This window comes from Conger conger, chromosome 13 (assembly GCF_963514075.1).
Source record: "Conger conger chromosome 13, fConCon1.1, whole genome shotgun sequence".
Taxonomy (NCBI): domain Eukaryota; kingdom Metazoa; phylum Chordata; class Actinopteri; order Anguilliformes; family Congridae; genus Conger; species Conger conger.
The window spans coordinates 42,423,385-42,438,234 of record NC_083772.1 but is presented as its reverse complement, the minus strand read 5'-3'; positions in this window follow the sequence as shown (position 1 = coordinate 42,438,234).

The following is a 14,850-nucleotide window of genomic DNA, read 5'->3' as shown; positions in this document are numbered from 1 at the left end:
CCAATAAACAAACCACGATACAAAGGCAGTAGTACCACTCTGCCTTCCGCTCTTTACTGGTCCGGGGCTGACCCAGAATCTCCACAATAGGGCCAATAGATTCACCTTCGTTTATCTGACTCCATTTTAGAATAATAATTTAGATTAGTTATCCACATTTAGTGGATGTCTTATTTATAATTTTGACTTGATCGCTATAGGAATCCTGTACTGAGAAGAACTTGCTGAACAATCCTCTGCTGGTACCACCGCATGTCACATCGCGCGTAATGTGCACGTCTCACAAACTGACTAGCTATCTGTAGTCATTACAGAGGTCGCAGGAATAGCTACTCTCGGGTATATCTGTTTACAGCCTAGGGACCCAAGCAGACCAACATAGCTACGGCTGTGCTCGACATGAATGAACTATCAAGCGGAGGCGAGGGATTTACCAACATAGGTCTACGGGTGCTATACGCCGTGATACAGTAAGTGGAAATAATCATCCTCCCTAGACCAGTTCGAGGGGGTAAACCACGCATTCCCTGTGTAACATTAAGTGTCAGTAAGAAAAATCAAACAGATCAAGTTTTAACACTTTTATTTTACCAGGCAGGTTACATACACGTAATTGCATACTAGTTCCAAATAAAAACATTACAATGCAAACCAAATTACGGAGTCTTAAAAGTCATACCTGGTAATAAAAGCTACATACGGGAGTCTGGCTACAGACACCCTGTACGTAGAAACTACGTGCACGGAGTGCACGGGAGGCTGATTGCATTCTCCCAGATTGCTTAGTTTGCTGTCCTTAAATCCAAATTCTGGCCTTTGATGTTAACCCTAGAAATGAGTCACCCATCTGTAATTTGGAGCCACGCCTCCCCAGGAAGCGCAGGGGGGTTGAGGCACATGGCTTTCACTGGGGCAGAGCTTCACACAGTTTATCCCTGGTTCCTGGTTGATTATGATGTCCAGGGTTTGCTGTTGCAGAAATAAAACCATTGCACCAGTCGCACTGAAACAATCAGAATAATACCAAACATGAATATTATCTAAACTGACTTTGTCATGAAACATCCAATGCTGTACACATCATTTAGTGACTGAGTAAAGAGGGAGAGAGCAATAAAGGGGGGTTCAGGAGAAGGTCAGGGCCTAGCAGGAAGTATTTCCTCCCAACCTCTCTGTGCCGTAAAGAATGTTGCCCCATCATAACGAGTTTCACGGCTGGAGGCCTGAGTCTTCCCCCACAGGCTCCTGCCCGTATGGGTGCGGAGATAGTGGGGGTTAATGGTGCATGCTCCTGGGTTAAATTACTTTACAGCCACATATTCCACAATACCAGAGGAAGCCAGCAAGCTGACCAGCCCTGAGTGATAATGCCAGAATAATAATTTAATAATTAATAATAATGAATAATTTCCGCCTTACACCATTATTTAACAATTGTGAACACAATGTAGGATTAACTGCAGTTCTGGAGGGCCGGTGTGTATGCAGGACTAACTGTAGTTCGGGAGGGCCGGTGTGTATGCAGGATTTCTTTCCCCAGTTTACACCACCAGTTACCAAGGCGCATCTTTCTCAATTGCTAATTCACCCTACGAACCAGAACCAGTTCACTCGTGAATTAGACCACAATAAAATGCTACTCAACAAAAACATGAATCAGCTGCTGTTTATATCATGAAAGGTGGCTATAAATGGCAGGCAGCTGGCGAGCCCCGCACTGGGCAAACACAAGCGTGAGTGTGTCCTGTTCTGCCCAGTCCACACTGAGGTAATTGGTGCTGTGCCTTCTCCTCTCCACAGTGCGGCCCTGTTCCCCTGACCGGAGGATACAGAACCCCACAGCGTTCGACCATGGCGGTTCCCGACGGCAGGAAAGAGGAGCATTCCCTGCCTGGGGATTCTTTGCTTAGATTTTCATTTTGGGATGTGGACCCAGGAGAGGGTCTGATTGTGAGGACAGAGAGGAGTGAGTGTGGAGCACGGGGGGTACTGACCAGTGTGGGGTAGTGGGTTGAGGTGCAGTGTGTGGTAGTGGGTTGGGGTGCAGTGTGTGGTAGTGGGTTGAGGTGCAGTGTGTGGTAGTGGGTTGAGGTGTAGTGTGTGGTAGTGGGTTGAGGTGCAGTGTGTGGTAGTCGGTTGAGGTGCAGTGTGTGGTGGTGGGTTGAGGTGCAGTGTGTGGTAGTGGGTTGAAGTGCAGTGTGTGGTAGTGGGTTGGGGTGCAGTGTGTAGTAGTGGGTTGAGGTGCTGTGTTTGGTAGTGGGTTGAGCAGTGTGGGCTGGTGGGTTGAGGTGCAGTATGTGGTGGTGGGTTAGGGTGCAGTGTGTGGTAATGGGTTGAGGTGCAGTGTGTGGTAGTGGGTTGAGGTGCAGTGTGGTAGTGGGTTGAGGTGCAGTGTGTGGGAGTGGGTTGAGGTGCAGTGTGTGGTAGTGGGTTGAGGTGCAGTGTGTGGTAGTGGGTTGAGGTGCAGTGTGTAGTAGTGGGTTGAGGTGCAGTGTGTGGTAGTGGGTTGAGGTGCAGTGTGTGGTAATGTGTGCATGTATGAACTGTTTTTATTAAAAATTGTCATAAAGACTCAGCTTACTTCATCCCTGTGTCCTGGTTGTTTGTGGTGGCTTGATTCTGGTACCTGAGGAGGGGGTGTGGGAGAAAAATATAATGTAGTACATTGACATAGGATATATGTATCCAGATATGTACAATGCATATAGTTAGAAAACTGCTTAAAAGAATAAATTGTGCTTGTGACAGATAACCAGCAAAAATGTAAGGCAGGGTGAGTGCTCGGCCACAGCTTCAGGAGATGAGGCAGAACACTCAGGTGCTTGTTATGATAGAAAAGAATGAGCAGAAAGCACACCCAAGGTCGGATCCTCCTTAACCAGCTTAAGGAGGAAAAACGGATGATAAATGTAAGCTTTGTAGTTACTGTCGCAGTGTGTCAATTGCAAAACAAATTTTACATGACTTAAAGAGCAGATGTGGGCCCAGGAGTACAACGCGTGATGGAAAAGTACTGAGACACTGTATGAAGATGATTGGCTTTCACCGTAATAAAGATGATTGGCTTTCACCGGAATGTATTCATGTGATAACTTAGGATGTGTCATGGTATAAGAATAGACACCATGTCTGCTAAAATCTAGAGTGTATTCTCACATTGGTGTGATGCATTCTCTGTGCTTTGTTATAGGGTTAATAAAGTTCGTATTATTGAAACTCTCCTTGCTGTGAAAGAACTGGGTCGTCTCTCCTGGAAATTTCCCCTACAACCTTGATAGCTGTGGAGTCTTTCTGGAATTCCATAATGGATGATGAATTGGTCCAATAGGCATTTGGCAACGGTCCGGGCCTTTTGGTTCGAGGTGGGAATGGCTACTGCATATTTCGTAAAGTGGTCTGTGATGACCAAGATGTCTTCGGTGTTGCTGGAGTCTGGCTCCAAGGTGAGGAAGTCCATGCACACAAGCTCGAGAGGTTGTGTGGCTGTGATGTTCACAAGTGGGGCAGCTTTCTCTGGTGGGACTTTACGTAGTATACAGCGGTTGTAGGTTTTGATTTTAGCCTCCACCTCAACTGACATTTTGGGCCAATAGAATCGCTTCCAAACAAGGTCAAGTGTTCGCTCCACACCCATGTGGCCCATGTCATCATGAAGACTCTTCAAGACTAAGGGTCTCAGGTCTTCAGGCAGCACAAGCCGGTAGTGAGTTTGTGCACCCTCTTGTCGCTTTCAAGACATCATCCAAGACTCTGAGAGATGGTGGAGGTTTTTCTCCTGACTACATATGTTTAAGTACTTCACGAATGCAGGTATCAGCTCTTTGCTTGTTTCTCATTTCAGCTGGCGTGAGTAGGGGAATGACAGGTAAGCCACCGAGCTGATCCTCCTCTTCAAAGCTTTCGGGGATAGCCTTTGGATGGTGGGCAAGTGACACAACCAAGGTGGCGCTGGGCGATGTTTCCCCGGAATGATTATTGATCAGTTCATGAACTAAGTGCTTCTCGCAGATGGCTTTGATGGTGCTTTCGTTCAGATCTGCATGTTTAGATTCCAACAAGTGTCTTTTTGTTAACTATTGTTAGCAGTGAGTTGAGTGGCTTCACAATCTTTGAAAAATCTGTGACGAAACTACGGTAATAACCTCAGAATCCCAAGAAGGCTCTTAGCTCTTTCAGTTTATTTGGTTTTGGCCAGATTTTTAGTGCTGCTATCTTTTCAGGATCTGTTTCAATGCCCTTCTCTGACACAATGTGGCCTAGATACTTTACAGAGGTCTGGAAGAACCTGCACTTTTCAGGTGACAGTTTCAGGCCGTATTCTTTCAATCGGTTGAGCACTCGCATCAACCTTTCCTCATGCTCTTCCAGTGTTGAGGAGAAGACAATGAGGTCATCCAGGAAAACAAGGGCCTGCTTCAAGGTCAGCTCTCCTACACAGCACTCCATGAGCCTCTGGAATGTGCTAGGGCCATTTGTTATCCTTTGAGGCATCCTGTTGAACTCAAAGAATCCTAATGGGCAGACGAATGCAGTTTTATGCTTGTCCTTTTCCTCCATTTCAATCTGGTAGAAACCAGATTTGAGATCTAGCACTGAGAACCATTTGGATCCAGTCAACACCGAAAAGGATTCTTCCAGATTGGGTAAGGCATATGAATCCTTCAACGTTTGGAGGTTCAATTTCCTGTAATGTGGTGTTTTATTTTATCAGTGCGACCAAAGTCAAGATCATGCTGTGCAAACACTTCTGGCATGGAGTTCAATTTTTCAGTTATCCTCTCTTTCCACTCACCGGGTACTGGAGAGTTCCCAAAGTCAAACTTGAGTTTCGATTTGTAGTCAGGTTTTGTTGAGGGGTCTGAGCCAAGAGATCTGAGGGACTGAACACTCTTGATGGCATGTATCTCTGCTATCAGCTTTTGGGGACAGAGTGATATCATAGTCTGACTCATTCTTAAGAATGACTGGAATGCGGAGAGGTAGCTTAGGTAGCAGACTTGCTTGGCCATCTGTGACCAGTATGCCACCTGGTAAGGAAGCTGACTTTGGTGACTCTACCGTCACCCACTTCCCAGTGTTTGTAGTTCTGCAGCTCACTGATCCTTCAAGGACTTTGATTTGACCAGCAGCAATAGTCTCAGAGTCTCTGCTGTGCAGTTTCACTTCTCCCATACTGGAATCAACAGACTGTCTTTGTCTGACTCCAAGGGTTTTTAAGACAACTTTGTAGCCGTAAGGCAGAAACTGGTAGTTCTGAGGTGCAACGTCTACATACTGCTCAAGAAGAACATCCAAAGCGTTGGTGCCTATCAACACTGATGACAGAGAGGAGCGCATATCAGGCACGATCAGGGCTAGTGTGGGCACCTCAATGTCTACCCCGAATGTGCTCATAGAGAACTTGATGGTAGCTTCAACATAGCCAAGGTAAGGGACATCCTGACCATTAGCTCCCTCCACTTCAAGCAGGTTGTTCAATGAGTGGATAGGTAGATGAGACAGGTTCTCTTGGTAGAAGGAATTGGGGATTGTTGTGTCTTGAGAGCCTGGATCTAATAAGCAGCTGCAACCTTTGTCACCTATGGTCACTTGTGCAGTGCACCTAGCTCCAACTAGTCCTTTTGGCAGGGTTACTGACTGCTCTTTGGTGTGAGAGGCTGAAAACATATGGGAGGTGTGCCACTTCTGTTTGGGACATTTTGTCTGTGTTCCAGTCCCTGCTTGCCCCTCAGCAGGAACTGACTCTAGTTTAAATAGTCAGGCTTTGAGGTGCCGTTTTCAGTATCCCATGCTTGCTGCTTTTCTCTTAGCAGCTTCCTTTTTGAAGCTACCAGAGAGGGGTTTGGTTCACTGTCACACTGGGGTTTGATATGTCCATCTTCTCCACATCTGAAGCAATACCAGGGTTTTGGTCTATTGCTTGTGTTGCTCTTTACATCTCGGCCACGAGACTGCAGCTTTTGTGATGTGTCAGCTGAAGACTCGCTGACTTGGGAGCTTCTAGTTTGGCAGCTGGTTTGGTTAGACTCTTTCTGCTGCCTTTCTGTGTGATTTGTGTGAGCTGGGATTGTAAATCAGCTATTTGTCTTTTTAGATTTTGGATTTCAGATATGGAATCAGGAGTCGATTGTGATGGGGTGCATTCTTCACACTGCACGCAAATGCCTTGATAATGGGATGACACTTTCGGCTTTGAGGCATGGAGATACTGCTTCATGCGGGATGCTTTGGAGGTCTGCTTGTCTTCTGCTGTGCGGAGTAACAGGAGAAATTCTGCAAAGGTAGGTGGGTTCTGTTTTCTTTGTTCTAGCAGCAGTTCAGATATTAAGGTGTTGTCCCAGCAACAAACTGTCTTAAAAGTTGCCGGCAAAGGTCGCTTGTAGCCACGCCTGCCCTCCTGAAGGTGGTGTTCAGCATCACTTGCAGCCGTTGAAGGTAAGCTGAGGGTTTCTCACCGTTATCCTGCATTGTGTTAAGGTATTTTGCAAAGAGGTCATCTCCAACTTCGACAGTACTAAAAGCAGAATCCAGGATCTCCAAATACACATTTGGAGGGGATTCAGGTGTCAGGTGCTTCACCATGTCAATAGCGGGAGACGAAAGGCTTTCAAGGAGTTTCCGTGACTTGTGTAGATCTGACTGTTTTGTGTCTTTAAGAAGAAGTTCCACATTAGAACGCCATGTCTCATAATCCACTTCATTGTTGGGTCAGGGGCAATGCCCAGAGAAGGGTCTGAGTCTAAGGGATGCATATACATGCATAGCAGAGTCTTCATTTCTTACTATGTGCTCGACTATTACTTTCTGTACTTCAGGTGGATTGACATCGAAAAGTTTTAGAGCAGGCTGTGTCTTCTCTTTGCAGGGTGCTGGTGGTGGAGACCAGTTACACTCTGGCTGAACATGTTGCTCTGGTATATCAGGTGAGTTCACTCCCATGTCTTTGTTTGGGGTTTCAGAGTTATCCAGGTCGACAGCTTCACTGACGGGGAGAGTTCTCCTTTGAGGACAGTTGCAAGGTCCTCACCAGTCTGTTTTGCTATCTCCCTTACCTCGAAGAGGTAAGTCTGTGTAGCCGTTTTGCTAGCTACAGGTACGTAGGCACTGGCTAAGGCCCTAATGTGGTAACCGGTGTCAGTTTGAGTCTGAGTGTAAAGCTTGTAGGGCAACAAAGGTGAGAGTGCCTGTACAGCTGTACCATATTCATACTCTACGATCATTTCTCTGTCTGGCTCAGAGGTGTCTCCTGGGATTGTTCTTTGAATGGTGCCGTATCGCTTAAGGAAGTCATATAGTTCCTCATCAGCTTCAGCGCCAATTATACCACTAACTATAACTGAGTTAGGGATTTTTACACTGCTCGTCTGAACTACTTCCGTCTCTAGACACCATTCAAGGTCTCTGGTCTATATTGATCTGAACCACTCTTGGCTGGCTCGCCAAATTTATGCAGCACTTGTGACACTGTATAGACAGCTATAAGCCTCTGGACCAGTTCTAGGCGCGAAGGAGTAGTTGAGTCAATAAAATAGTAGACCAGGGACTAGAGATTTGGAATGAACAAGCCGGCAGTTTACTAAACAACAGAACTGATAATACAATACACATATACAAACATTCACAATAAGGCAGGCAAGTGACCTTTTCACCCTCCTTGTTTATCCCTTTCCTTACTTAGAATAGGTTATTTTAGGTTTTGTTCTCAAATTAGTTTCTATCAACTAGATAGTTTCTTAAGACCGGTCTATATTTACTTTGGTTAATAGCCTACATTTAACAGGTTAAACCCATTTATTTGAGCTATTTTAACTCTTTTCTTGGTTTCAGGTGAACAGGTAAGTATCCTTTAAATACCCCTTTTTAGGTTAATTGACCATTTAAAGTATTACCTTCATGGGAGAAATACAATCAAAATTCACCATTCAACTCAAATACTAATCTAGTACAACATCGCTAATTTAACTCTTCAATGCAATGTCACACTGAAGAACGATAATCGTTTTAGTTCAAGTTCAGTTCAGTATCTCAGTTCTATTTGTCCCACTCTGAGAATGAGAAAAATCCACAATTCTACTGCAACAGTGATTAGCAGTAGCTGTAAAGGACTCCTATGAAAGTCTGAGTAAAGTAGCAACTTCCTGTGTACTTTTATTTTGAAGCCCTCATTAAGCGGAAGTAGGTATCGCACTTCTATAAGACCACTTGATGGTCGAAACCAGACAGGTATATCTCCGGTACACTGCTCTAAAACTAAGGCTGGAAAATGTATAATTAAAACCAACATTGCTCGACAATAGAAGGTGTATGGTGATATTGAAGCACCTAACTGGACTGGGAAGGTATTGTGTGATTCGACTAGTTTTCATTGATATGTTATATGTGATGTGGTCTATGCTATCAAGTCACGCTAATATTAGCTTTGTTTAGTTTTGAGGTTTGTTTAGATGTCTGTGGCGTCACGGCAATGTGATGTTTCCTAGCCTTTCATGTTCTCATGCCACATTATATGTTAGTAAACATTTAGATTATTGCCCATATGTATTGTCGAGGACCCGGCCCTAGGCCCCCCTGATGAGAGATTGACGGGGATGGGTTAGGAAGGAATGCATTGTTAACCCCTCGCACACGCCATCGAGGTGGTAGTAAGAATGCCCGTAAGAAGAAAAATATGTGGTTCAGAGATAATGAGCAGCCATACTTGTCAGTGGAGGAGTCTGAAGTCGGGGACTTAGATTTAGGGTTTTAAGGAGCAAGGTTAAAGTTCTGACTGAGAATACCCCAACCCTACAGGGGAGGGGCACAATGCCTGGCTAAAGAAAAAAAATAAGGAAAACGGAAGGGATGTCAATACCGAAAGAAGATTAAGAGGCTTCAAGGGCCTTCCTGATTATAGCACAAATAATTTATCGGATAGATTCAAAGGACTGACTATAGAAGAGTTGGAGGATGATTTACACTCAGCTATTGGCTGGATGTCCTTTGTAGATCCCTTAAGGCGCCGCGGAGAGGGGCACCTGAAGAGTGTGTTGAGATGGTGGAGGGCACTAACTTCTGGCTTGCGTAAGATCAAGGTGTGGAGGAAGTCAAGGAGAGACTATGAAATTGAAACAGACACCAGTGATGAATAGGATCCTTAAAAAAATACAAAAAAGCTAGTGTTTTTCCACTCGTATATTAAGATGGTGGAAATTCCCAACCGGAGGGGCACATGAGATAAAGTATTGGGGAAATTTCTTTTGAGGTATGAGAAAATGACAGTGGGAAAAACAGAAGTGATGAATATGGTCACTAAAAAACAAGTTGCATAAGAGATAAATGTCTTCCCGCTTGAAATATTGGGGACATTTCTTATCAAAAAGGTACACTTTTGTATGCAAAAAAGATATATAAGGAATAAGCTTTTAGACCTTAGGGTAGGATCTTAGAATTTTGCTTCAGAAGATATCTATGGGCTGTTGAAGAGAGAGCAACGCAAGACAGCTCCCTCTGCGCGCCACTCCAGGATATGGATATGGAGAGAGGAGTGACGTACGCGGTGCGGACTCAGCCCAAGAGTTGTGGCAGCGGGACTGATGTCGAAGAGGTGTTCACGCGCATCCCTCATCATACAGAAAAGCTGGTGAAAGAGTTAAAGGGCTTTTACGACATGCTTGGAGCCGTGAACTGCACCTGGAGGCCAACAGACGGGACGCGGGGTTCCTCCACGCTACAGAACACCTTCCTGCTGGACCCACACAAGAACCTGAAGTCTCCCCCCCTAACCTCAGTGTCAGTGAGGAGAGGCATATGCTGCGGCTGCACTGCAAAACCCCCGACATGTTCGAAGACATACCAGTGCACATCCTATACAACAGGCAGGAGAAGTACGAAGTGCAAAGTCACGTCTTTCGAAAGTCTGGGTCCTGATCCTGCCCCAGACTCCCAAACCAATACAGCTGTTCAAAGAGCTCATCAACAGCAAGGCGGAGGGATCAAATCCCGTGGAAAACAAGATGGCTATATTTAGGGCATGGGTGGTAATTATAATCTATATTACTTGTAGAAGTAGGAAAAGTAAGACATAGAATATGTAATACATTATAAGTTTCCTTTTATTTTAATGTATTTTATTTCTCATTAAGGTACTATATAAGGTAGAAAAATGTAGAGAAGTTATTATAGTTAGATAAATATAATCTAGGAATAGTTTCTTTTAAACGTCCAGAAGGGGGAGCTATAGGATAAGGCTAAGGCCAAAGAGGATGGGTATTTGAGGGGTGTACCTTGATTTTTAAACATCATGGTGGAAAGGTAAATTAGAAAGAGCTAAAGGGGTATATGTAACTTGCATGTGATGAGCAAACTGAAAAGATGATATTTACACTGTAATCTGTATAACTCTATTCTTTTGATTGATTATAATAAAGTATATCTTACTATAATCATATGTGATAAAGATTCTTTAGAGGAATACATTGAATACAGGACATCGAAAACCAGATTTGCATCACACCCTTCACTTCTAGACTGGGCTGGAAGTTCAGTAGAACTTACCAGGGCTCCAGGACGTTCGGAGTACTTGAGTTCGTCCCCGAGACACCTCATGGTGAGGTACTGCTTGTGGGAACGTGAGGTCTGAGCTCGGCAAGGGGTCCGTGGCTCACGACAGTATGGTTAATATGTATCAAGTTAATTGTATTTAGTAGAAAGGTATTTGCGTTCGTTTGTAAGAGCTCATTTTATACGATTTATCTGTCCTGTAACTCTTACGGTGTTTAAAGGAGAAAAGGTGTAAGGAAGGAAGAGCGATTTGTGTTCAAAATAAGGATCAAGGCTGAACATAAATAAAGACTCTTGAAAACATCAGTAAGCTTCACCATTTGTCTGGCTGGGGTTCGCTACAGTAGCCTATTTTGGTAGGTCAAACCGTATGCAGGTGATCCGGTCACTGAGATATCTTTTCAATCCTTGTAGGTAAGAATTCCTTGGGTGAGGCTCGCAATCTGGTGTCCTGTGAGTGCGTGTCTTCCACAGCCACACACTGAACGAATAATCTTAGAATCTAACTCCACGTTAAAGTTCAACTTCCTGGGAAACTCTCCCGGGGGAAAAACTAGTAGTCTGTTACAACGATCACCAACTTCGATTTTGTTGGGATAGACCCTCAATTTAAATTACATTACATTAATGGCATTTGGCAGACACTCTTATCCAGAGCGACGTACAACAAAGTGCATACCCATAACCAGGGATAAGTGCGCTGAAAGACCCTAGAGGGAAGTACAATTTCAACTGCTACCTGTACAACAACGATAAGGACCAGGGCCTATTTGAATTTTTTTTTTTTAAACAAACAAATAAACAAACAAACAATAAAGCAAAAGTGACCAAACTTAACTAGCCAAACACTGCTTACCTAGCCAACTAAAAATACCGATAGACAAAAAAGTAAATCACAGAAAGACAACAATTAAGGTTCACAGGGAGGTAGGGAGGGACGGGGAGAGGTGCTGCTTGAAGAGGTGCGTCTTCAGTTTGCGCTTGAAGGTGGGGAGAGATTCAACAGTTCTGACCTCAACGGGGAGTTAATTCCACCACCGTGGAGCCAGAACAGACAGTAGTCGTGAGCGTGATGTGGAAGTTCAGAGAGGGGGAGGTGCCAAGCGGCCTGTGGAGGCTGACCGAAGAGGTCTGGCAGGGGTGTAGGGTCTGATTATTTTTTGTAGGTAAGCTGGGGAAGTGCTTGGAAGGCTAGCACCAATGTTTTGAATTTGATGCGAGCCATGACAGGCAGCCAGTGGAGGGAAGTAAGCAGGTGGGTGATGTGAGTATTTGGGAAGGTTGAAGACCAGACAAGCTGCTGCATTCTGGATAAGTTGGAGGGGCTAATTAATAAGCTAACAATTTGCTTTGTTAGCTTATTAATTATCAATGTGAACATTCTGATTGTACGCACCAATATTTATCTGCTTTTTCTCTCGGTTGTTGCTTGTCTCGTTCCACTGTAAGCTAAGCTAGCTGCAGCTGGGAGACGCACTCGCGAACAATTCTTACGAATTTCTAGTTCGTATTGCGTAAATAACGCTTCCGTTCAACAACTGTTTCCTCGCAAGACAGTTCGTTATCAATCCGGCATGGAATCGTCATTTTCATCCCCGTTTCTATTACTTCCCACTCTATCCAACCGTACAAAACTTCCTGCTCTCTACTCAGCCAGCTTTTTCTTCAGACTCGCGATACCTTAAAGGGGAAGTCAAGTTCAATTAAAAAGGGATTGTCAAACCTTTCCTAACCTCACTTAAAACGTGCATGAACCCAATAGCATAAGATTTCGGCATGTTTGGGGTGTCTCGGTGGCGCAGCCTGCAGAGCACTGACCGCATGCTTATTGTGAGCCGCGACGTCATTCTGACAATTTGTCGCATGTCTTTCCCTCTCTCTCGCCCCCATTCTTCCTGTCTCTATATACTGTCCAATGAAGCTGAAAAAGACCTAAAAAAAAAAAAGATTTCGCCATGTTTTAAGAAAGATTATTTATTACTATGAAGTATTGTTATTTAATTCACGATGACTATTAATTATTCTATTTGAACCCTGGGTTACAGTTGCTTTATCTATAAGCCCTTCTACACACTGACCTGCAGGTGGTATTATATTACTGTGTATCGTTCAATAATTAGAATAATTATTTAAACTAGGGTTTCTATCACTTTCATAATAATTTTACAGTGCTAGACTTCTGCTACCTTACTTACATGTCAGACAATTTACTGCTTATTTTTGTTTTTTATTTTAAACATGATGCTATTATTTAACAATTGTGAACACAATGTAGGATTAACTGCAGTTGTGGAGGGCTGGTGTGTATGCAGGATTAACTGCAGTTCTGGAGGGTCGGTGTGTATGCAGGATTAACTGCAGTTCTGGAGGGCCAGTGTGTATGCAGGATTTTTTTACCCAGCAACACCACCAGTTACCCAGGCTCAGCTTGCTCAACAGCTAATTGGCCCTCCGAACCAGGACCAGTTCACTCGTAAATTAGGAGGAGCATTCCCTGCCTGGAGTTTCTTTCTGTTTAGTTTTTCATTTTGGGATGTTGACACGTGTGCCACCCTTATATTTTTGTTGTGTGCAGTGTGTGAGTGTGTGGACTCCCCTCTCCCCGGTGCGTTGATCCCCCTGGGGTGGTGGAGTGTGGACAGGCTCAGGAGAGGGTCTGATTGTGAGCACAGAGTGGAGTGAGTGTGGAGCACGGGTGGGTACTTACCAGTGTGGGGTGGTGGGTTGAGGTGCAGTGTGTGGTAGGGGGTTGAGGTGCAGTGTGTGGTAGTGGGTTGAGGTGCAGTGTGTGGTAGTGGGTTGAGGTGCAGTGTGGGGTATTGGGTTGAGGTGCAGTGTGTGGTAGTGGGTTGAGGCGCAGTGTGTGGTAGTGTGTGCATGTATGAACCGTTTTTATTTAAAATTGTGAGAAAGACTCCGCTTACTTTATCCCTGTGTCCTGGTTGTTTGTGGGGGCTTGATTCTGGTCCCTGTGGAGGGGGGTAGCAGGGGAAGCTAGCGTGACTCCTGACCCCCCGACATACAGTACTGTGCAGAAGTCTTAGGCACCCTAGACCTTATTATGTATATCCTTATTTCTTATTTTTTGTGTGTGTTAGTATAAAATAACACATTTGAGATTTCCAAATATTCATTTTCCAAAAGATTTAATTTTACAGAGACAACTGTTTTCCAACATGCTTGGAACAACCTCCCTGCTGATTGTCTTAGCCAGCGCTGTCCTGCAGTTCTATATCTCAGAGAAGTGATGCAGTTTCCACGCCAAAGGGTGGTCACAAAAAATATTGATTTGATTCCGCTTTTAACTTGTTATGTTCCTGTGTTCCGTCCTGTGTTAGTTTATCATTGTTTATTATCATTTTATTATTTTTCATATTCATGTCTGATGTTCTTTTCATATTCATTAGTCTTTGCACTCGTCTTCCACTGTGATGTCTGAGTCTGAATGTTTACTAGCCAAGTCACTCACTTGTCTGCGTGCCCCACTATTCGGGTATTTACGGTAGTTCTGGGGTTCAATCTTCCTTCCAATCTTGCATTCCTTACTTCCTGCTTTCTCTCCATTTCATGTTTGTACATAGCACTAATAAACAAATCCCAATTAACATAAAATTTGTACAGTACTAATTATACTAACACACTAATATGTTTAACAAACTAACATTCACTAGTTTTGGGTATTTGTAATTTAAATCACTTAACTAACTTACTAATGCATCTCTAGTTTCAATTCTGTTCTGTAACTCCGCCTCCCTATTTTATCACTGATTACTTGCTTAGTTTCATCAAAGTATTCGCACCTGTCTCTCCGTATCTCTGCATCTCCTGATTCTCTGCAAATTGTCTACTCCCTAGTCCGGAGCCGATTGTATTACATATGTGTCTTTGTGAATCCAGTCCAGTCTGTTTATTTGTTAGACCGCCCTCACTCCCATGCCCCGCCTAGTTTGTCTCATTCCCCTGTGTATTTATACCTGTCCTTTTCAGTTGCACGCTGCTAGTTCATCTTGTCCTGTTTTCTTGTCCTGAGCCCTTTAGTCCTTCCCCCAGTTCTAGGCTCCTTGTTCCCTTGCCCTTGCCCTTGCCCTTGCCCATCTGGATTTCCGGTTTTGACCCCTGCCTGCTTCCCTGGACTCTTCTTTGGTTGTTGTGTATATCGGTACCTCTGCCTTGTTGGACTGACCCCCTGGTTTTTGACATTGGCCTGTTTTTTTACTCCGCTCTGTCTGCTCCTCCATTTGTAATTAAACCTGCCATTTTTTCTGCACCCCTGTCTGCTTTTGGTTCTTCTGTTCCCCCTGGCATAACATA